Source organism: Thermobia domestica, chromosome 9 (assembly GCF_964235325.1).
Source record: "Thermobia domestica chromosome 9, izTheDome1.hap1.1, whole genome shotgun sequence".
Classification (NCBI taxonomy): Eukaryota; Metazoa; Arthropoda; class Insecta; order Zygentoma; family Lepismatidae; genus Thermobia; species Thermobia domestica.
The window spans coordinates 69,743,418-69,767,081 of record NC_137462.1 but is presented as its reverse complement, the minus strand read 5'-3'; positions in this window follow the sequence as shown (position 1 = coordinate 69,767,081).

Here is a 23,664-nt window from a genome sequence, read left to right as displayed (position 1 = left end):
TATATATATATATATATATATATATATATATATACAGGGTTTTCATATAGTATGGACGGATTTAATTCGCTTATAATTTACATAAAAATGCTCATATTGAAATCAAATAAAGTGCAAACGGTAGCGAAAGGATTAAATTTTTACCTGTAATCTGCACCAGCTCAGTTCATTCACCGCCACACCTCCAACTGGGCGCCATTTACGTCCACACATTCGCGTAGGCGGCGCTAGAATCCACTCACAGCGTTCCGCCGTGTTTGATCCGAAATGCCAGCCACAGACGCCCTGATTTTGGCCTTTAAGTTCTCCAAACCACTTGGCTTCTTTGCATAAACTTCCGTTTTCACATGACCCCAAAGCCAGAAGTCGCAGGGGGTAAGGTCGGGTGATCTTGGTGGCCAAGCGGTCGGGCCACCGCGGCCAATCCATCGGTTAGGGAATTTCTCGTCAAGGAACTGTGTCACCTTGATTGCATAGTGAGAGGGTGCCCCGTCCTGTTGGAACACGATGTCGTTCTGGATTCCACGTGCCTCCACTTCCGGAATGAGGTATTTCTGCAACATATCTAGGTACGAATCTCCATTCGCGGTCTCCTCTTCAAAAAAGAACGGTCCAATCAGATGATCATAGGACACAGCGCACCAAACGTTCACTTTAGGGCTATCTCTCTCATGTGTCTCAAATTCCTTTCGGTTTTCCGTGCCCCAAACGCGACAGTTGTGTCGGTTAACCTTCCCGGAGACATGGAAAGTTGCCTCATCTGAGAACATGATGGCTGAAAGGAGAACGTCGCCATGTTCCAACTGCTTGAGCATGGCGTCACAGAAGTTGAACCGGATGTCCAAATCTTTATCATGCAGATCCTGGACTATCTTGATTTTGTAACCTTTGGCCTTGATCGTCTTCTTGGCTATCTTAAACACGGTTGTCTGTGGAATTCCGAGTTCCATGGACCGGAATCGACTTCTGTGGGCTGTTGATGATGCTTTCCCTTACCCTGCTCACTGTTGCAGGCGATGTTGGCGGCCTCGCACTTCGAGGACGGTCCAGGACACTTCCTGTCTCCAAGAACTTAGCATGCCACTTTTGGATTGCACTCTCAGTCGGTGCCGGCTTTTTGAACTCTTTGGTGAACTTTCGACACACCAGAATTGCTGATTTTAGCTCTGCGTACCACAGAACACATTGCGCTTTCTCTTTCACCGACCGCATCTTTGATACGGTAAAAAAAATAGTCTTCTCAGAGGAATTTTTTTATTTATTTATTTCTTTAAAAGACACACACTCCAATGCAGCTTACAACTTACTTTTAACAGTCAACATTGAAACAACAATGAAAACAACAATGGATGGAATTTGGTAAGAAACTGACCCTTGCCCTCCCTCTCTCAACGTGTTCAGAGTTGCCGCTTATCTAACAGTGTTGCCAACTAAAAATTTAATCCTTCCGCTACCGTTTGCACTTTATTTGATTTCATTATGAGCACTTTTATGAAAATTAAAAGCAAATTAAATTCGTCCAGACTTTATGAAAACCCTGTATATATATATATATCGTAACACAGCTGAATTTTGCGCTAAGTTCTTGCAGATGTTTTGCGGAGATACTCCGGAGTCACGAGAGTGAAGGCGTGTTCCACAGCTGCTCGTAATTTCTGCGTTGTGTAATATAGAGTGTTCCTTACTTGTTACTTTATGAAACCCCAGAGAGCATTGTCTAGTGTCGCCCGATCGGGACTTCTTGGAGGCCAGGCAAAGAGAGCTGGTGAAGATGGACAATCTCTTCCAATCCAGCGGCCAGGAAGCGTCTGATTCAGGTAAGTGAGAACGTAATTCGCGAACCGCGTTATGCTGCATCCTGCTGAATCACAGCAGTGTCTTTGATACCATTTTCTTCCAGTTGAGGCACCAACTACTCATTAAACATCTCCAGGTAAGAATGTTCATTAACATTGTCTTCGGAGAAGTAAGGTCCAAAAATGTGGGTGGGTGGGTTTCTCAACATCTCTTTGTAAAACCGGGATTTTCCTTTCACCACATTACAACGTTCCGAGAATGCATACTCCGGTAGATAGCAGACGCGTCTGTGAAGAGGGCTGTACCACGAGATCCTTTGGACGGGAACGCCTTAAGGAGAGTTCTGTATGCCTCTTTCCGCGCATCCATGTCACTGTCACTCAGTTCATTCACATGAATTGGACGGTAAACCTTCAATTTTAAATCTTCTTTCATGTCCCTGCCTCATTATGGTGGTCCTAGGAACACCAAGGTCTGAGGAACACCGAGGATTTTGAAGGCGACTGCTGCAGTGATGCTTCCACTTCACGGCACGTTTCCCTCCGTTTTATCGGTCGACCGCCTCGGGGAAGGTCTTTCACACTGCCGTTGCAAATGCACGTTTTTTTACCGCAACATTATTGCTTTTCTTGCAAAGTCCAATGCTATATGGACTTTGATCACACATTGCTGATTACTCCAAGTTCACTGCAAATAACTGTTACCAAGCAGAAAACAACAGAAAACAAATGAACATGGATAGCAATGTTGCCAGACAATTGTGGGTAAAACCTAAAACCGCCAGAAAACACCAATTAGGGGTACGCCCAATTCCGGACCATGCTATATATATATATATATATATATATATATATATATATATATATATATATATATATATATATATATATATATATATATATATATATATATGTGTGTGTGTGTGTGTGTGTAATACAAAGTGTGTGTTATTGAAGCTTATCATCGTTCTGGGTGGGTGCAAAATCAACTTTACCCAGTGGTTAGTACTTTCCTCCATAAGACAAATATCCTCCTCTTCTCAACTTGGATGGTCATTTTTCACACATTTGCAAATTTGACGTTATACTGACGTCAATCAATTATTTGTTTCACTCCATGCATAACCACAAGTTAAAACTCGTAGATAAGACATGCGTGTCCGTTCGTGGTCAAGTTGTTATTGTAAATATGTAATTTCTGTGTGCGTGCTTCCGTGATCGATTCCTTCTGAAAATGCTTGCCTCGGATATAGATCCGAACAGTTGTTCGGATTCGACTTTAAACAGTGCATCGTTCTCACATAGAATTATATTGAAAACTGACTACAAACTTTAATCAACCAAATTAACTGTTAATAAGACCATTAACGTATATTTATAACGAAGTCTCTGAGTGCTTTTCCATGTACGATATTGATGAACTAATGAAGTTTTTAAATAGTAAATAAAAGGAAGAAAAGTGTTAAATTGAAAATTGATCAATTTGTATAGTTTAGAGGTGGGACCAAATGGATTGTCACGAACAAGAATATTCATATATAGAGATAACACTACCCACCACCTCCACCATATAGCATAATTCGATAGAATGCATTTCACTCGTAAATTCCATGGAGTTTCGTCAGTTGAGCATAGGTTATTTTCCAAGTAAATTACTGGGTTCAAAATACTGACCATATGTTTGACTTCATATAAATAGAAGAGAAAGTCGGTACTTTAACGAAAGTATTTAGACAGGAAAGAAGGTATCTTGCTATTCGTACTATTGTTCATTGCAGCATTATGGATACCTGTGCTTAAATGCGTTTAACAATAAGTCCTAAAATTTATTTATTTCAATCGTGTTACTTCGTAATATGCATTTTCTTGCAGTATTGCAGAAACCATTCAATATAAATTAAAACAGAAAACTGCAAGAAGAAATATGCATATAAAATCTTGAAGTCAGAGAAATATAACGCTGATAGTCTTTGCTTGAGTTTACTTAGCAGATTCGTATCCCAAAATGGTTTATTTAATGCTAGTGGGATACTGATCCGCATAAAAGTATCTCCTTCAGCTTCTGCAAAGAAACGTCTCTGATAATCAACCTCAATCCATCTTTCTTCTCTCAGACAAGCGGCAGCTCTGCTGACCTGGGAAGTGCAGTTATTCTTTTTATTTATCAAAACTATACTCAATCAGAGAAAAGTATTGCTGTGTATCTGTGACCAACAACAAAGATTTTTTTATTTTTTCAATAATCGCAAGTAAACTTACTAATAGGAATAAAAATAAAGAAATCTATGATTTGTTCCTTTTCATTTTTAATTTCATGCACAGCAGTAAGAGTGTAGTGGCATAACATACCTGAATCGAGACTAACTTTAAGTGCGAAGATGTTTTATTTAATATTTTTGGTTACTAAGCTTCTTCTGGATGTAAAATCATTAGCACTGGCCGATTAGAAAAACTCCGATTTTGTAAAGTTTCAATTTATTCGTATCTCAGGTACCAACTGGCCTCAACATACGAAACACAGAGAAGGATATGTAGAATACAACAAAGGTTCAGAAAAGATTATTTACACGAACTCAAAAAGGTGATAGGACAGCGCCGTAACTTAGATTTTTTCTGGGGGGTGGGCAAGCATTAATATTTGGACCCCTTACAAAAAGTTATTTAGGCCCCTCTATTTTGGCCGTATTTAGGCTCCCTGTTAATTTTTGTGGGCTCCCCGGAGCCTGTTGCCTAGTGCTCTCAAACGGGTCGGGTTGTCGGGTCGGGTCAGTCGGGTCAGCTCGGGTCGGGTTGTCGGGTCGGGTCAATCGGGTCGGGTTATCGAGTCGGGTCAGTTGGGTCAGCTCGGGTCGGGTTATCGGGTCGGGTCAGTCGGGTCACCTCACTTTGGTCAACTGAGTTTAGGTTGAGCTTCAACTCGGCTGGAGTCGAAAGCTGCTGTTTTTCACTAGCTGCCTAATTAAAAATAGCAATTTTCAATTGATTTTATAGAAGCCATAAATCTACTTTGAACATTTGCAGCTAGTGTTTTTATGGTAAATGCTTATTTTTGTACTTGTGTGTACTTTAATTTGTAAATGTGGAAGATTGATTTTACTAATCGACAGTAATAATAATATCTACGCCAATATGGAGTCTGGATTTAGAACAAAACTAGAAGGTGTTTAAGCAAGGCCAAAAGAAAGATTGGATATGGACGACCAAGCCCAAGCAGGGCTGCGGTGGCTCAGTGGTAGAGAATTCATCTCTGGTGCATGGTGTCCATGGTTCGATCCCAGCTTGTGCTAATTAGGCTTTGTGGTGGAGAAACGCCGTGTAGTGGGTTTTCTCGGGGTTCTCCTGTTTCTCCCCACTTTCTTCATTCCACCATTTCATTAATTTTTTCATGGTCACCGTATCCCTTAGCCTCGGTGCAGAATCGAGGGACCTTAAACTGAATATTTCATTTTATTTCACCAAGCCTAAGGACATCGATACAAGAACAAGATAAAGATTGGATATGCAAGACGAATTGCATAGTAATCTTGCTCTTGGCCTTGTTTTGGTGATCACCAAGTAGCGATTAGCATATTTTCTTGCTTTCCGTATAGTATGAAAGACCATAATCAAAATCACACTTTGTCTTCATTTGAAATGATGAGGCGAGCATTCTTGGCTCTTGTATAGCATGAAATACCTTCAAGAAGTACGAAATGCAGGACCAAGACTTGACTGCAAAACAAAGAATAAGACGCAGTATTGATGACCAAGACCCAGGGAGCGAATTGTTTGAATTTCATTTGTTGGGCTGAAAGTGATGAAATAAAATTATTACTTTATAATTAAATATCATACTGTATTCTTAAATTTTAAATTACAAAATTCATATTATGTATCTTCTTACGTGCAACTATATATACTGTAAAATACGTTTTAATTACCGAGAAAGAAAAATCAAAGTGGCACGGGTCCCGGAATCATAAGAACCTATTTTGGAATGAAAGTTGAAGGGTTGGAAAAAATCACAAGTGCTCTGTTTCCTCAACCCTTATCATTGTAGTTAAACGATTTCCTTTTGTCTCCGCCAAGAGACTTTTGCTACTGCCTTCCAAGAAGACCCTCTGCAGTCCAAGCAGGTGAGAACATTGACCTTGAATAAAAATTTCGTCACATAGAACTAAAGCAAGAAAAAAAATTCTCCCACGTCGGACATTGGTATCAGTTATAAAAAGAAATAACCAAACCTCAAAAGTGCCAAATATTCATTAAGATGCATATACAAATCACCCACTTGATCTAGCTAGTGGTTAACGTGTAAGACTTCGGTACACGTGGTCCGGGTTTAATTCCCAATGGGAGTGCATTTTGGCTTTCACCCAGTGTCGTGACCATAGTGCTCTCAAACGGATCGGGTTGACCCGACCTGACCCGTGACCCGACCCGACCCGACTCGGATCGGGTCAGCTCGGGTCGGGTCGAGTCAGTCTGGTCAATTCGGGTCGGGTTGTCGGGTCAGGCTACTCGGGTCGGGTCAATTGGCTCAGCTCGGGTCGGGTCAACCGTGTCATCTCGGGTCGGGTTGTCGGGTCAGGTCAATCAGGTCGAATCACGGTTCGGGTCAGTCGGGTCGGGTCAGGTCAAGGGTCGAGTCAGTCAATTCGGGTCACGGGTCGGGTCGGGTCAGGTCATCGGGTCGAGTTAGTCAATTCGGGTCACGAGTCGGGTCGGGTCGGTCTTCAACCCGACCCGACCCGACCCGACCCGTTGAGAGCACTACTGTTGGCCTTCCCGCACGGCAGGACCTGGGGACCTTTAGTTACGCTTCTGGGCCTGTTCCATACATGACAAATTAATTAAGAGGACAATATTGACAAATCTCAAAGCCCTTAATAGTTTAAGCCATACGAATAAATATTATTTTTAGGGCCACTAATAGTAGATATTTTTTACTGAAATGGGCACACGACTCATTTTTATTTTATTTACCTTTTGTATTTACCTGTTTTGTTAATGTAATGAACCTGTTTGATGTTTCGTTTATAATTTAATGTTCGTATCGTATATGGAGTAATAAAATTTTGTCTTAAAGTAGGCCCTCCTCGAACGGCGGGGAGTTTCCGTTGCGGGTAGTTGCCTCCCAGCCCTCTCCCTACAAGTTACGGCTCTGTAGGGGGGAAATGAAAATTGGCTGCAACTATGGTTTTCATTTTGTTCTGTCCTACAGTGAATTATAAATTTACCATCAGTAGCTTAAATTTCAAAGTGAAAAGTCTTTTAGGTTAATGTTCCATGTCTATATCTTGTAGAAAGGTTTATGTGTTTGCACTTGACAACTTGCAAACGGCAGCATCTGTCAATCTGGGTTTTACAGAGCGAGAAAAGTACACATTGACACAGGTGTGTATAAGTCTCTTAAGCTGTTCTGTAGTAGAGTGAAGGTGCCATAAGGGGCAAAATGCCGAAATGGTACAGTACATCATGGCTCTCTCTCATACAAACTCAACATTTGTCGTACAGTACAACAGTTGTGAGACGGCTCGCTGTTACGGCGAAAATTAGACGTTATGCGCAATAACCTCCTCCACAATCCACATCATCAATGACATCAATCCAAAGAAGACGTCAGTAAAGCTCAAAAGAAATGTAATGAGATCCAGAATACACCGGCCTGTGAGAATTCGTTCCCATAGTGTGTTATGGCCAAACGATTACCTGTAGCTCATGCAATAGTGAATAGAGCAGTCAACCAAGATAGTTCGCAAGGACAGTGTTCAGTACATGCGTTAACAGAACTGTATTACTCGGGGCGAGAGAGAAAGAGGACAAAACTGTACGAGCGTACCTAGTTGATAACCGCTGGAGATCTGTTGTAATCCATTACTAATCAGTAAATGATGAGTAATGGATCTAAAAGTGTAAAGGATGAGTAATGTGTAAAAAGGTTTGGGAATTCTCCTACAAATATGTTAATGTAAAAGACCTAGGTAACTCTATGTGTTAATGCAAAGATAGTTTTTCGAAATATATTATGATTGTTAGTGGGTTTCGCTACATACACATTCGTAAGGTCTTCTAGATGTAAAGATAAATGCTGTTAATTATTTTTTAAAAAAATATGTTCCCAGTTTCATACAAAGTACCTGCATTGTGTAGCCACGACACCCACTGTGGAACTTTATCCGGACAAAGTTTCAAGTCACATGGGCAAAGTATTGCTGTTCTTCTACCGACACATGGCAGCTGCAATATGTTGGTATGAATGGTATTCCGTTCGAGGATACTCCCATTAAGAGTCTACGTAGATCCTAGTCCCATGAGTTGTGCTTTCGAACTTTCCGAACGGCGCCTTTCATCACGTCGGGTTCGTAAGGTAAATGGCCTCTTGAAAACCTCCAAGTAGGAATGGGATAATGTACTCCTGATACAGTTGCAACGAAGTCTGCTGCAGTGGAAAGTGATATCGTCCAATAGTGGCATCATATCAAACATTTAGAACTCCCTTCTGGTTATACAGTAAGCGTATTTGCATTTGGAGCGAGAGATCTGGGTTCGATTCCCGGCGGTTGTTCAAGTCGCTCGGACCTCACGTTAAGCCGTAGGCCCCCGTCTATTATAGCTTTGCTGCTGAAAGAAACGCTGAAATCAAATCCAATCAACTAAGTATAATCGATGGTGGCAGAATGGAATATCTTACGTATTTTTTTTTTTTTTTTCGTATGGAAGCTGATCAGCCTCCATAGACTAAAGTAGATGAGTGATAAATGAAAGGATAACCTAAACTATTGCAACTTATAAAAAACAAATATGTATGAGTGAACTATATATAATAATAAAGTGCGCTCTATTACACTAAACTGAACATGTCAACATTTTGTTCTTGTTTTTGTTAATATTTTTGCTGAACTTTCAATGTTCGTGCACGAACTATTATATAAACAAAACGGAAGTCGATCAATACAGCTTTGTTACACGAAAATGACTTTTGTGTATATAGTGATAATTGTTTCATCTGAAAATTATAAGCTTGACGTGATAATAAAACATTTTTCATTTCAAAGTTATTGTTGACATTTTCACGTATCCGGGGCATTCGCACTGCCACCATAGAGATTATTTTGATAGCAAAAAGAGGAGGAACTTACTGAGATAACAAAATACAATAATTGATATAATTGTTTATTCATGCAAGTTATCTAGTGTGCTGGGACGCTGGCATCAATAATTATAGACAAAGTAATAAAACAAAGTATTTTTATAATAAGACTTAAATATATTGTGAGGATCGTGTTTAATCTTTTTGCCGCCCTGGCCTATTAACAAAATGGGACTTTATGTTTCATTTTTAAATATCCCTAGGTATTTGCCGTCCTGGCTCTGAGTCCAAGTGCCTTGTGTGTAAATACGACCTTATAACAGTGGCGGATCTACCCCAGGGCCTGGGACGGAGCCGACGCATAGTAGTCGGAAATTTGGAAAAAGCGGACAAAAATAGTTTATTCCGAAACAATGGAAGTGGACGGACGTCTGTTTATCGTTCTGTACGTAATTGTCCTTTCTAAATCCATTGCAACTACTGCGAAAGTGATTCGATGAACTCCTACTACAATACGTGCAGTTATATATACACAGGGTGGCTCAAAAATGTGGAAACCTCTCGCATAAATATCAAAAACTGCAAAAAGCAAAGGAACGATGCAGGGGAGTAATAAAGGTGAGGAACAATTGGGGAGGACATAGAACAATGAAAGTCACCATCTTGAAATCCACCATCGTGAATCATATCATACATACAGTTTATAAATTGAAAACATAACATGTTGACGCCTTATGTGAATTGGACATCGCTAGTCAGTACGAAGTTATGACAGAAGTTAATATAATATCCAAGAAGCGGTTACAGGTTCAGTGTGCTCTCCCTCTAATTGTATGTGCAGCTAATAAAAAGATGGTGTAAAACAAATGAGTGTTTGGCCTTAGGATACAAAGTTGAAGTTCGCGGTCTTGCACTCGCACCATTTCGAAGAAACACTAATACGTACTGGAATGTAATTTAGTTCAGGATTATGTTGTTTCGGTAAGATTAAAAGATTCAGTATAGAATCTTCTTATATACTACTGCAGTGACGTGTAATATACAGCAGCTCCACTTTATCACTGCACTATGTATGAGGCTTTCACTACGACTTTGATTCGGGACGAAGGCCAATCCAAATTAGGTACAAGACAATATGCCCTTTTCCTTTGTAAAGCTCAGATAGCGGATCTCTATAGCGATCAGAACAAAATTATTCATCACACATTTCCAGTTAGATGGGGCTGAGTCCTTCAGCTGCACTTGGATACAGCTACTTCCAATGCTCAATCTTTGTACTACTCATGGTGAACTTAATAAACCTTCTTTTGCAGATAAGCAAGGACAAGCTTAGACTACAGAGCTACTAACATTAGCGTATATGTAACTTTTCAGTAACACTAACAAAGCTGTCATATAAACGATATGACTATGGATAACAAATAAAACTCTTCACTAAACACACAATATTTGAGTCAAATGTACTATTCAACCGCTTTCATCGACTTCAGAAACGATATGAATGGCTAAGACCTATCATATTCTTTGGTTCATTTTTTACTGATTTTTCGGCATTTTTATTTGTTCAGGTTTACATGCATTTTATGGACAGCGAAAATATTCCTATGTCCTGAAACTCCAGATTTGGAAGCAGGAGAGATACTTATAATAAAATATCAATACCGATTTCATAGGCGGCAAAGTTGACAAAATCTATTTTTGACCGCTTTTTCCCAGTTTCCGATGACTGTGTGACGGTGCAAATCTGCCAATTCTGTTGTGAGTCTGAAACTCTGTAAATATATACTGGTTCGTCGGTGTGTTCTTGCAGCATTTCAACATACTGATCATCTTCAACAAATCCTTCGTTTCCGAGCTACAGTAGATATCTCATTAAATCTTCAAAGCGCCGAAGTTGAAAATATTATGTAACGTCTTTCAGTAGTCGCACTACTATTACTATTGTCTGACGTCGGGTTCGCGCCATAAACGGACACTATTCCAGTATTAGTGTGCCTGCTCTATCAGCAAGCGGATTCCTAGCGACTAGGATCGGTGGAAGACGATGAATCTGCAGCAGAATTTGACAATGTGGGTCGACATTGTTCGCCTTTTGCTCTTCATCGGGTGAAACACTGAAGTAAGGTACGGGAAGTTGTGGAACCTTTAGTTCTTCAGAGTGAAGCACAGTGACGAACATTTCAAGGAATATTTAAATAAGTAGCAGTCCACTTTTTTCTTTTTTTTTGGATAGACCTTTAATTGGAAGAACTATGCAAAAATAGCAGTTTGAAGTATGATCTGTCGGTTTTCTCCATATTATTCGAACTGCAAATGGCACGCATGGCCTTTTTCCGTGTAGCCAGTCCCGCAAATTTGTAGAACAAGTATTACAACATATATGTGGTGCTCACTTCTTGTCCACATCTCCCACTGTACAGCTAAAGTACAAGTTATAGGCTTTCTTTATGATAGGAGCGAAATTCCACTTTTCGCTTCACTTCGATAAAAACAACAATTCGCTCTGTACTGCAAACACATTTACGCGACATGTTTCTGCTTAATATAGTCATAGAAAGATTAATAATAATAATAATAATAATAATAATAATAATAATAATAATAATAATAATAATAATAATAATAATAATAATAATAATAATAATAACAGCACCCACCAAGCCACCCAGTATCTCACAATGACTAAGTCCGAGACAGTGTTGCCACACTTGGTACAATTGTACCAAATTCAGCCCTTTTTGTCATTCATCGGCCCGTTGGTACCACGCTGGCATTTTCAGCCCCATTTGTGAAAAAGTTGGTACAATTCTACCTAATTCAGCACCATTTAACAAATACTTGTCACATTTTCAAAAATGTCACTAAGACTTTTCCTACATCTCACGTTACTCATATTGTGTGTTCGACTCTTAAAAAAATGCTGTTGAACTTAATTCTGAGACGTTGCACCGCATAACGCTACAAATTTTGTGTGGAAAATTCGTAATTCGAACTATACGGGAAAAAGATGACGCTAAATGGGCGCACCCGCACCGCGCCTGAAGGAGACGAGAATGAAGCAGTGTGGTGGAAATTTTAGCTTGAATTCTTTAAAAAAAAAAAAAAAGAAGAAGACTCACACACAAGTTGAATCAAGTGTTGAATATCCTTTATCCCTCGTTTCATATACTCGTATTTTTTTCATATATGGCAAATTGGTCATAATACCATTTGGTTTATTGGTCACTTTGAAATAGAGGCGCGTTTGGTTTCCTTAGAATACATACTGAAGATGATAACTGTTTTCCCTTTTAATTTGCGGTCTCTGTTATACTTCCTACGTGCGAGAAAAGTTTCAACTTTCACAGTTGTTCGGGGTCCTCCTATTTAGATGTTTTTAAAAAGTAATTTTTAACAAGAGCAGTTTCTTGATTTGAACTCTTGGTAGGGGGAAGGGGTGTTCTAGAACTTTACCTCCTTTAGTTTCGTGTTATAGAGCCATATATTACACTGGTATAAAATAATGAATTCAGCTCTTTTTGTTTCAATTTGGTACTATTTTTTAGACCACTCCAGAGCTAGGACTGTGGCAACACTCTTCCGAGATGGCAAATTGTAACTACAAAATAACTTACAGAACATGTTTTATCTGGCAAACTCTTGAATACAAACTAAACCGTGAAGTGGTTGATATTTCTTTGTTAGCGATGAAGTGCGAGCAAAATGGATAGCCAGAGACTACGCAGGAATTTATTTCGGGAGGGGTCCAAATACAATTTTAAGCTAAATTATATTAAAATTTGTAAAATTGTTCCTGAAATTAACTAAATTTACAAACAAGTCGGGGTGTCAAGACCCGCAGGACCCACCCCTGCGTATGTCCTTGAGGATAGCAATGAAACTAACCGTCAAACAATGGAAGTTTGTTGAAATAATTAGACAGCTCCTGTTGCCACGAACCCTTTGCCCAGCCGAGCACATTGGGTGATAACGTATTTCTTTGAAACCCGAACCGATCTTCAAAAACTAATTTCATATTCGTTATCAGCACCCTAAAGTTAGTAAGAATTGGTTAGTTTTATCTCCGAAGCATTTTCACTGTTGACCAGTGTTATCAATAAGAATGCTTTGAGCGGTTTTGTGGGAAATATTGAAGACCATGGCCTTCTCTCTCAGGCATGCATGAAGATTTTCCATCACAATTTCGTTAACTTTCTTTATGTCTCTATCGGTTGATGCTTTCGTTGGAGATGCTGAAGAACGACCAGACCAGACAAATCTACATTTCTACATTCATTTCTCAGTCTTCTTTGGATATCTTGTAACACTCCTATGTTTGCGTTTTGGATTTTTTTTAAAAAATATATTCACCATAGGCATTTTCTAACAATTTCAAGATTCACTATACGAAATTTTGTTTGTAACACGAAGTTCAAGTAAGCTCTTTGCTCTGTATTTGTATTTATTGTAAAAATCGGGCTCATATTGCACATCATAACTGGGCATACTGCTACCATCTTACAGCAGATTAATAATTACACAGTATTTTATGCCAGCTGTTTAAATGAGAAATTCCGGATACTTTTTTATAGAATGTGTATATATAATAAATACAAAATACTACGTGCACAATACAAGTTTTATCTTTCATATCGTTTTTCATTGTATTTTTGTAATAACTTTCACAAGCTCGGAAAGGTATGTAATCCCTGTAACTAATTCAATATAACATTGAACCAATATTTCTTAAATATGCTATTTTATAGTATTTTCCATTTGTATTCCAAATTTGTTCCTCCACACTGTCCTTTGTGATTTACACCCACGCACGATTTTCAAGTGTAATAACGTTTGTACACATACAATTCTGTTCTAATGGTTGTAATGATTTAATGTAATGATCCCTTCAACAATCTAGGGAAGTAAAGAAGGCAATGGTTCATTAATGAGAGTTTTGCGTCCCTTTCAGCAGCGAGTCTATATGAAATGTGGATCTACTACTCAATGTGGGATCGCAACCACATGAACTCCTACGGAAAATCGAACCTTGCTGTCTTGTGCTCGAGAGAATAACAATAGACTAGTGAAAATACTTAATACCCTGTTTCCTCTACCAATTTGACATCTAAAATTCTTATAATATTGCTTCGTAATGAAATTTGAAAAGTAAGGAGTTCATAAAGGGTTATTGAAAGTAATATTTTCAGTCTCAGGGTTAGATAAAGCGCACACAATAAAAAAAAAACGTACAAAAATATTAATGTATTTTAGGATTTGAACAAACACACGAAAACATGATTAACAAACTGTTAACTTAAATCGCTCGACTCTTTCTTACGTTAAGGGGTGCGGTGGCTCAGTGGTAAAGCGTTCACCTCCGGCGCTTGGGGTCCCTGGTTCGATCCCAGCCCGCGCCGTGTGGACTTGGTGGTGGACAAACACCGTGCTCGTGGGTTTTCTCGGGTTTCTCCCACTTTCTTCATTTCATTCATTTCTGATAATCACCGTCTCCTTTAGCCTAACCGGCATAACCGTGGGACTTAAAACTCAAAATTTCATTTTCTTTCTTACGTTACCTCAAATTCGTTTTGTGTGAAGTTGTTTTTTGTTCCACACCATGTTTTGTTTACAGTCAGGTACGACTAAGTTTGTGGCAAATAATTGAAAATCTTTTGCAATGTGTAAATCCAGTGGTCGAAGTAAGACGGCATGCGGTGGTATGCCATACCGCCTCTGATTTTTCAGTGATCAAGACATACCGTCACTGGAAAATAGATATTTTTAATAAACAGTAATTGACGAATAGCTTTTGCGCATACAAAGATTTTATTTCTTATGAAGAAATAATTTCTAAGTTGACAACACCGACAGTTTTCCTTAACTTTTGTTTTTAACCTTTTGTCACTCGCGCTGTTGGAAAAAAGCAAACAGGTGAATAAAAACTAATGATTTTTATGAACGGTCGCATTAGAGGAGCCACCCTCACTGCTATTCCTCAAGTGGTTCCTCCCCCTCTTCCTACCAAAAGCTCGGTGACGTGCTCTAATTGTAGTAGCTTCCAGTACAGGTTGAGAAAATAGTTTCGTCTGTGTTTGCTTTTTTCAAACGCGCGAGTAGTTCCGTGATTACAGTAGCAACCGTATATTTTTATGAAGTTTGAAATTTTCCGACACGCGATCGTTAATGTGATAATTACTGTTTATGAGTGAAGTTTTGTTTTTCTAAGCAATGTCTCGCTTCTTGAGTACAAGTGAGATACAGAAGTGGCTTCAGACCCGTATCCACGGGGGGGAGAGAGCCGCCCCCCCTAAACCTTGGCTGGCCCCCATAAAATTTCACAGTAGGCTTGCAAATGAACTATAATATGGTGATGAAGTATAATATGATTGGGTCGGCCCCCCCTAACTTCTACCGCCCCCCCCTAAATTTTTGGGCTGGCTACGGGCCTGAGTGGCATGACAATATTAATGCAAACGATATGGATGTGAGTTACAGTTACAATGAAAATAGTGAAGATTTTTTCATTGGGAAAGACAGAAAAACAAAATGGAAGAAGTGACTGGCAGCATCGGCAAAGACAAAGTGTAAAAACATTGTGAAAAAGATGCTAGGACCGAAACTTAGTCAAAGCTCTCTCGTTCAGCAACAGCAGAACCATTATTGGCTCTACGCGTGGATGTGTCGATGGTTTGAGTTTTAGTTCGCATTTTTGCCATGGATCAAGACGTTTTGACAGCACTATAGCAACAACACGAAATGTTCTAAGTAATTTACTCAACAATTGCATGCATTACTTCCAATAAATGTTACTAAATATATTATTGTACCTCAAAATGTCAATGTTGGAAAAAAACAAACGCGCGAGTAGTTATGTTACTAAATTTGGCGCGAGTGACAAAAGGTTAAAATGAAGTGTCTTCAAAGAAATTCACTTATTTTATATTTAAGTGTGACATATTGAATTGTGTCTTTTTTATGTACGTATGTGTGTGTCTTCTTGCCTTAATGCATATCAATGCCGTCTTTCGAGCATGGGTGGATTTTGGGGTTGTCTGCTGTGGGGGCGGACCTACCCGGGGTTTAGAATACCCCACAGTGAAATGAGGGGTCCGAGGTTTTATTGAAGAAAATTGTTAATATACCCATTCGGTTTTTGATCATTTTCGTGTATAATTCTCCATAATTCAACATAAGGGTTTATATATATATATATATATATATATATATATATATATATATATTACAGAAAGTTTTTGGTGGGGATCAAATCTCTCCATGTTCCTCCTCCCCTTTACTGCAGAGAAGCTCTCCTATGGTTTTCAGTTAATAAAAATGGATCCTTTTAGGCAACATATCCTCTCTGCATTTCAACATTTAGATAGCCAATATGTCGAGTCGAAATCGTAATAAAACATACCGCCTCTGTTTTTTCTCCATTTCGAACACTGTGTAAATCTCTTTTTCACATTAGTCACATATTCTTTTAGTCACAGTCACTGAGTAAAACAGGTTGAATCTGAAATGATGGTATTTTTAATGATCATCAATAATAATAAAATAAGAGAATTATAATATAAATTAACTACAAAATAAAATTTGATGAAGAAAATTAGCTCAACTAAAGATCGTCTCTCCATAGAGCCTTGGTGGCTCGTTCAGACCTATATGAAATGATTTTAACTAGCTAGCAGTTATTTTGCAAAGTCAAGGAATTGATTAACGTAAGTGAGTAGTTACTACGAGTACATTGGATATTCACGCAGGGGACAGGGGGTTCGAATCCTTGCAGGACCGATCTTTTTAACATGCTTGATTTTCAATTTCAACCCATATTCAGTGTGATACCCAAGATTTGAGGAGGAAGGAGATGTTAGAACGACGGAGAATTGCAATAGATCACGAACAAGGACAACGATTTGCTTTCTACCTTCCTTCACTTCTTTATTTCCTTCAATTGTTCCAAATTTGATATTTTCAATTCATTGCAATCATTTTCTAACTCCTGTATAATCAGTATTTTTTTCTTTTTCCTCGTGTGCAGTAAGTAACGAAATTATACATTATACATACAAAGAGCTTTAGTGTCTAGCACGGTTATCACAATAGAAATCAGTTTTAAGGGTCTTCACTACAGCGAAATTAAACTACCGCTAATTTAAGAGTTTTTCTGTAATATCTTCAAAACAAATAAAAAATAGTCGGAAAGCAGAAACTTAGTGAACTAGACAATATGATTTTGCATGTGATACCTTTACCACAATTCACCTATTTGCTTTTGGTATGCTGCTATTTACAGAACCCGCAAAAAAATGCTAAATCTACGTATCTATAGTTCCAAATCGAAAGCAGATAAATGAGTTGTGATGACGGTAAGTCTTATTGTCTAGTTCACATGCAAAGTCTTATTGTCTAGTTCACTACGTTTCTGCTTTTCTAATATTTTTCTTTGTTTTGAAGATATTGCCGAAAAACTCTAAAATTAGCGGTAGTTTAATTTCGCTGTAGCGAAGACTCTTAATATGGAGAAATTTTGCTTGTGTACCGCGCAGCAAACTCTGCATTTAGTGATCCATAGGCTTACCAACTGTCGTTGTCTGCTTGAAATATTACGTGTAAGTTGGGTTGAATCTGTGCAGGCATTTGTGATACCACAAAAAGTATTGAAGCCGACCTAATGGACCAGTCAGGGGAGAATTATTTTTGTATATGGCTGTATCAAATAGGTTAGCAATGCAGTAGGTTAGCATGTGAATTCTTCCCCACTCCTCCCTGCAACTGTCCATAGACCATCCACGGTGTGCTGGCTGCAATGTTCAAGACGTCGTTTCGACAGTTCAAATGCGCAAAAATCCATTTGACTGGCATCTGGGCTTTTCATAGGAATATCTTCAAACATAATAACACAAATTTCTAATTCCTCTACTATTTCCTAATAAAAACGTAGTGATGTTCTGGCGGTATGACTAGAAGCCTTGTCCTTATGAATCATCAACTGTTCGCGTTCGGCTTCAAGCAATTTACGTCAAAATTCTGTATTATTTTCAGAACGGCCCAATATATCAGAATTCTCAACCTTTTGCGATCTGGGAGCAGCAACGTCGATTTCTGTATAATTGAGGGCGTTCAGGTAATTGTGTGTCTAATTGTTTATATTGGAGCAAAGATAAAAACAAATATATCCATATTCAAGGGCACAAGCAAACTTTGGAAGGGGGTCTGACTACTCCTCCCCTAGGATTGGCATTCATGTCGAAACCTACTCAAGCTTCACGAAACTTAGAAGAGTAACAATTTTTTTAAATGAGATTCTAGGACATAATCTTGTTTCACCCATTCATATAGTGAAGAGTGAAATTAATTACATGATGCCTTATTCGAAATTTCAAATATCTTTCTTTATACCCTTAAAAATTATTAAAGCAGTTCAATCTGATACAAAAGCTCTACGTTTACAAAGAACTTACCTGAGAGTCGCGAACCATAGGTTGAAAATTGCTGCGATATTTATTAATGTGTCGCTTATAATACAAATATTGCAGGGGATTACATCCAGAACAAAGGAATAAAAGCATATTAGGGAAATTCGTAAATCGAATTGAAATCCAACTTTAAAATTACACACACTTGCCTTCTATTAATATCAATGATTTCACTAACAGTATATAATCAATGAATCCAGCTTTTGAGCATTGCTTAAGGATCATTGAACGATGTGTACAAAAGGATAACATTCTATAAGATCTATCATTTTATGTATAGTGATTGACAAATAACAATATAGCTAGAAAGTATGTATTTATATATCGTCGACAGCGTCACAAAGTGTCGTATCTCAAAAAAATCGAAAATTGAGATATTTTACTATGTGGTTGCATACACTGACTTCTACAATTTCCCAAAATGACATATCTGTAATGTGCGTTGTTTTGACGGTGGTGATGACGTCACTGTGTCGTATCTTAAGATGAAGCATATAAACCATTTTCACAAACAGTCGTATCTTGAGTTACGACAGTTTGTGAGCAACAGATCTTTCGCAACTGGACAGATACGCCTATATTCAAAGCAATTTGTTTATATATACAAAGTAGCCCAAAAGTAGGTATACAGTTCCGTACTGATAAACTCATTGCTTTTTATATCATTTCTTATTGTTATCCACTTAGTCTCTTTATCATTTGTTCCTACTTATACCTTAAGCTCGTAACAGCAGAAGCAAATAAACTTATAAGCTAGAATGTTATGCTTGATCAATGCGCGGCTGTATACATATATATTTACACGGCATGGGGCGTCCTCAGTTTGCGGATCGACATGACATGACATTTTTTAGTTTTACGTCCCATGCTTATGCCGGTTACGCTAAGGGAGACGGTGAATGAAATGAATGAAATGATGGAATGGAGAAAGTGGGAGGAAACGGGAGAGCCATGAGAAAACCCACGCACACGCTGTTTGTCCACCACAAAGTTCACTTGGCGGGAGCAGGGTTGGAACCCGCGACCCCATGAACCAGAGGTGAACGCTCTACCACTGAGCCACCGCGGCCTCAGGTTGCGGATCGAGGAGAAGGACTTTAGATATGGAGGTTAGCTGAGGAGATACTGAATAAGCAGTCGCGGGAAGACAAGGAGTGACCCTGCAGCTTAGGGGTTTGGGTGAGGCTAACAAACTCATCATGTAATAGAAAAAAAGGACACTTTTTCAGAAACAATCACAGAAGCCTCGGACCAAGACCGATAACTTGACACGACATCAGCAAAAGAAAATGGACGAGATTTGGAACATGGAATATTAAAATTCTTTATAGGGAGGCGCGTGAAAATCCGTAACGAATGGGTTAGAGAAATAAAGGATGGACCTAGTAGGAGTTCAGGTTGGCTGCTATGATGGGGTATGCGATGCAAACACGTAAGAACATCAGAGAAATTTCTCTCCGATTCTTTGAATCTCGGCATGGATAAAATGAGGGAGATTCAGTCCACAGTGCTCTAAGCTCATCTATTAAGCACTGTGGCAGTAATTTTGTACCCTCGCAACTTGAACCGATTGTTAAACTGTCAAGGAAAAAGAACCCATATACCGTTCATCGTGTTGACAGAATTGATGTATGAGACTAGATCTCTGTCCCAATGTCTTTGTATTCTGTCAGACGTGACGAAAATGGAGATCCAATCAACTGGACGGAAATACGCGAAGCGAAAGTGAACAAAGACTATCCGAACTGCATTCAGTTTAAGACAAGTCATTTTGAGGACACTTACGTAACTATTTCCCTGAAAAGAACGCAGATTGAATCCACCAGATAGAAGTTCCTACTTTGCAGACTTGTCAAAAATTATCACTCCAGAGAAGTACGAGGACTCGGTTTGATTGATTGATTAATTTTTAACTTCCCTTTCAGAAGCGACACTATATGAGACGTTGACCTACTGATTAACGTACAATCCGAACCACATGAGCTTCCGCCGGGAATCGAACCCGGGTCTCCCACGCCTACGAGGACTCGTTATCATTGTGTCCGGGCCCAACCCCAATCATTCGAAACCCTGAACATGTTCAATTTTACAGAAACTTACCACATTAACCATCCTTCTCAAATGCAATATCAAAGCATGCAATTTGAAAATTACTTTGCAAGATTTTATATTCTGGCAATGACAACTTGATAGCATTATTTTATGTTATGGTTAGTATGCTCTTAATATTGTGTTTCTTGTGTGTTCTCAGGAATTTCGTTTTACCCTCAAGAATCTCAGGAAGCATTTGTTAAATTATTTTGTGTAATAAACATGAAGTTCTTCAATAACAGTGCAATATATTCCGATTGTTCATCTATTAATGTAGTTCTCAGAATAAAAAATATGCGTCGTATCTTTCATACAAGAGAGGATTACCATCGTCACAAACTGTCGTATCTGTTTCCCGCCAAATTTTCCACAAGCTTTTACAAGCAAATTCCATAAAACTTTCTACACTGATTTCTTATGATTTAAGTTATAACTTGGTAAATTTTCTCTCCTTTCGGTAAAATAGATTTTGAGTTATGGCTGTTCAAAGTTGTGTAAAAACCTAAAAATCGCTCTCCTGAAAAGTTTAGAAAACTGAGATACGACAGTTTGTGACGCTGTCGACGATATAATGTCTAAATGACAATTTCACTGCCAGTTGTCTTATGGTAATAGTAAGAATTGAACTGTTAACACTGATTATTCAATTGAAATACAGAAGCCTTAGTAATGATATTCAAACTGCATAATCACCAAACCTACAATATTGAGTTACGACTCACATTGTTGTCGTTACCATGACAAATATTTCTAAACCGTCCACTTCCAAATTCCGTGCAGCGGTGGATCCAAGGAGGGCTATAGGCAGGCCCGTGCTGGCCCACCGGGACATGTCCCGGTGCGCCCTCTGAAACATCACAGTATAAATAAAGGTACAAGTTTTGAATAAGAAATTCTTAGTTTTATTGGTAAAAAAAAAAAAAAAATAAAAAATAAAAAAAAAAAAAAAAAAAAAAACCTTGTGAAAGGCGCATTGTGCCCTTTACACTAGGCGCCCTTGCGAAACCATATCAAAGATGAACGATTTTATTTATTCTTCTGTATACCACAGTTCTGTACAATAAATATATACAGTTGCTGTTGGAAAGAATCCGTGAAGGGTACAGTGCACCCTTTACATAAGGCGCCCTGCGATACCCTACACTGAGAAAAAAAATTGTAGGTGGCATACTTAAAAACGTAGGTTACATTCGTAATTCCTGTAGTTTCTGGACTTAACGTACAACCGTATATAACATCCTGCAGCAAACGTATAGCTGAAAAAGTATGTATTATACGTACTGTCTGCATAAGTGCAATGACGTCATTCGTGTGACGTCATCTGCAGTAACAAGTATATACGGAGGTGATATCTAGCTTTGTGACGTCAGGGTCGTATGTAGCATGTGGGTTAATAATGACGACATACACTGACTATCAGGACGGAGCATGATTTCAAGAAGTATGCAATATACGTTCTGTACGTATGTTTCTTGCGTTCAACCCCGAGACAGCATCTATATTGTACTTGTGCCCCATACGTACGACTAGATACAGTATACGTATTGTACGTATGTATTATACAAATTTTCCTTATGTCGCACACAGCTTGTCCAGATACAGCATACAGAATATCCGTATGCACCATACAGAGTGTATATATGTAGCTTACAGACTGTCTGCATGCAGCATATAGATTATACGTATGTCGCGTACAGGTTGGCCATATGTAATGTATAGATTGGATGTATATAGCTAATAGGTTGTCCATATGAAATATACAGATTTTACCTGTATCGAATACGTATTGCCTTCTTGTAATGTATGGATCGGACATATGCAGGATCTAGAGTGTACGTATAGTGCACCATTATTAAAGTGCTGCAACATACTGCAAAGTGCATGATACATTCTTACTGTAATGTTGTCAAATATTGTTTTACTCTGTATGAAAACAAAAATAGCTTAAAATATGGTTGATCTCCTTTGTGCCAATAATAATAAAATTAACAATACTACACTTTTCAAATCTTAGTTTGGAGCAGTGAAACTGTCCAAAGAAATGTATTTACCTGCAGGGTGTCCTATAAGTTTGGGCTTCCTGCTAATTCGTTGGAAAGCTACTGCAAAGTCAAGTGTTGAAAAGTGACAAACGTTAATTTTAAAATTATGGGCACAAAGCAGGGGCGGATCCAGGACGGACTTCTGGGGGGGGGGGCGGTCGGCGGTAATACTGCTACTTTTAAGAGCTCCAAACTTGTTATGGATGGGTTTATTTATATATAAAATAAGAAAGTTTCCTCTTGTGGGGGGGGGGCGATCGCCCCGATCGCCCCCCTCTGGATCCGCCCCTGGCACAAAGGAGGTTAACCATATATTAAACTATTTTCGTTTCCATACAGAGTAAATCAATATGTGATATATTACTGTAAGAATTTATCATATGGTTTGCAGTTAGTTAGTTGCAGCACCTCAATAATAATGCAAAATGCACAGCCTTATACAATCCTATATTCAAACTCAAACAAGATTTACGTACAATCATTTATTAAGCTGTTATCATCCATTGCTTGTACGATATAAAGATTATTTTACCTCATTCTTTTCCTTAATAGTATCTTCTACTAAAGTGCAGTTGTTACCACAAGAGGCCTGAATAGAATTTTCCAGAAATAACTTCTCTGTACATTTTAATTAACAGGTATTTTTTTTTAAATGTCGCAATAATTAAAAGTGTGGTGTCAGCCGGAAACGCATTCGCTTACAATATTATTCCTACTCAGTACTCGCCATTAAAAATGAAACACCAAGAAGGAGACTGGGTAGATGCGCCAAAGTTCCCAGGCCGATACCTAATAGTAAGTGCAGAATACTCTTAAACGTTCGCTGTATTCGCTGTGTGACAACGTGGTGACAGCGGAGGCGTTGTGCAGCCATCGACTAAACATATTTATTCTTCCCTGCTATAGACATTCTGCAAATTTGGACTTTCCTGGATGCATCCTTCTTAGTGCAACATTTTAAGGAAAGAGCAATTTAACAGTCTCATACATTGCTTAAAGAAAGAGCAATGATTCTCAGAATTACTCGGAAGATATATATACACAATAATTTAAAACGGTTATTTCAAACTTTGCAATTCAAAGCACGAAAAGAACTATAGATAAAGGAACACTGATTTTAGCCAAATAGTAATTAGTAAACTCAATCACACTCAGTACCATTAGTTGCTTGGTGTTATCCGTAAGTCAGAGATCACGGTATCTCA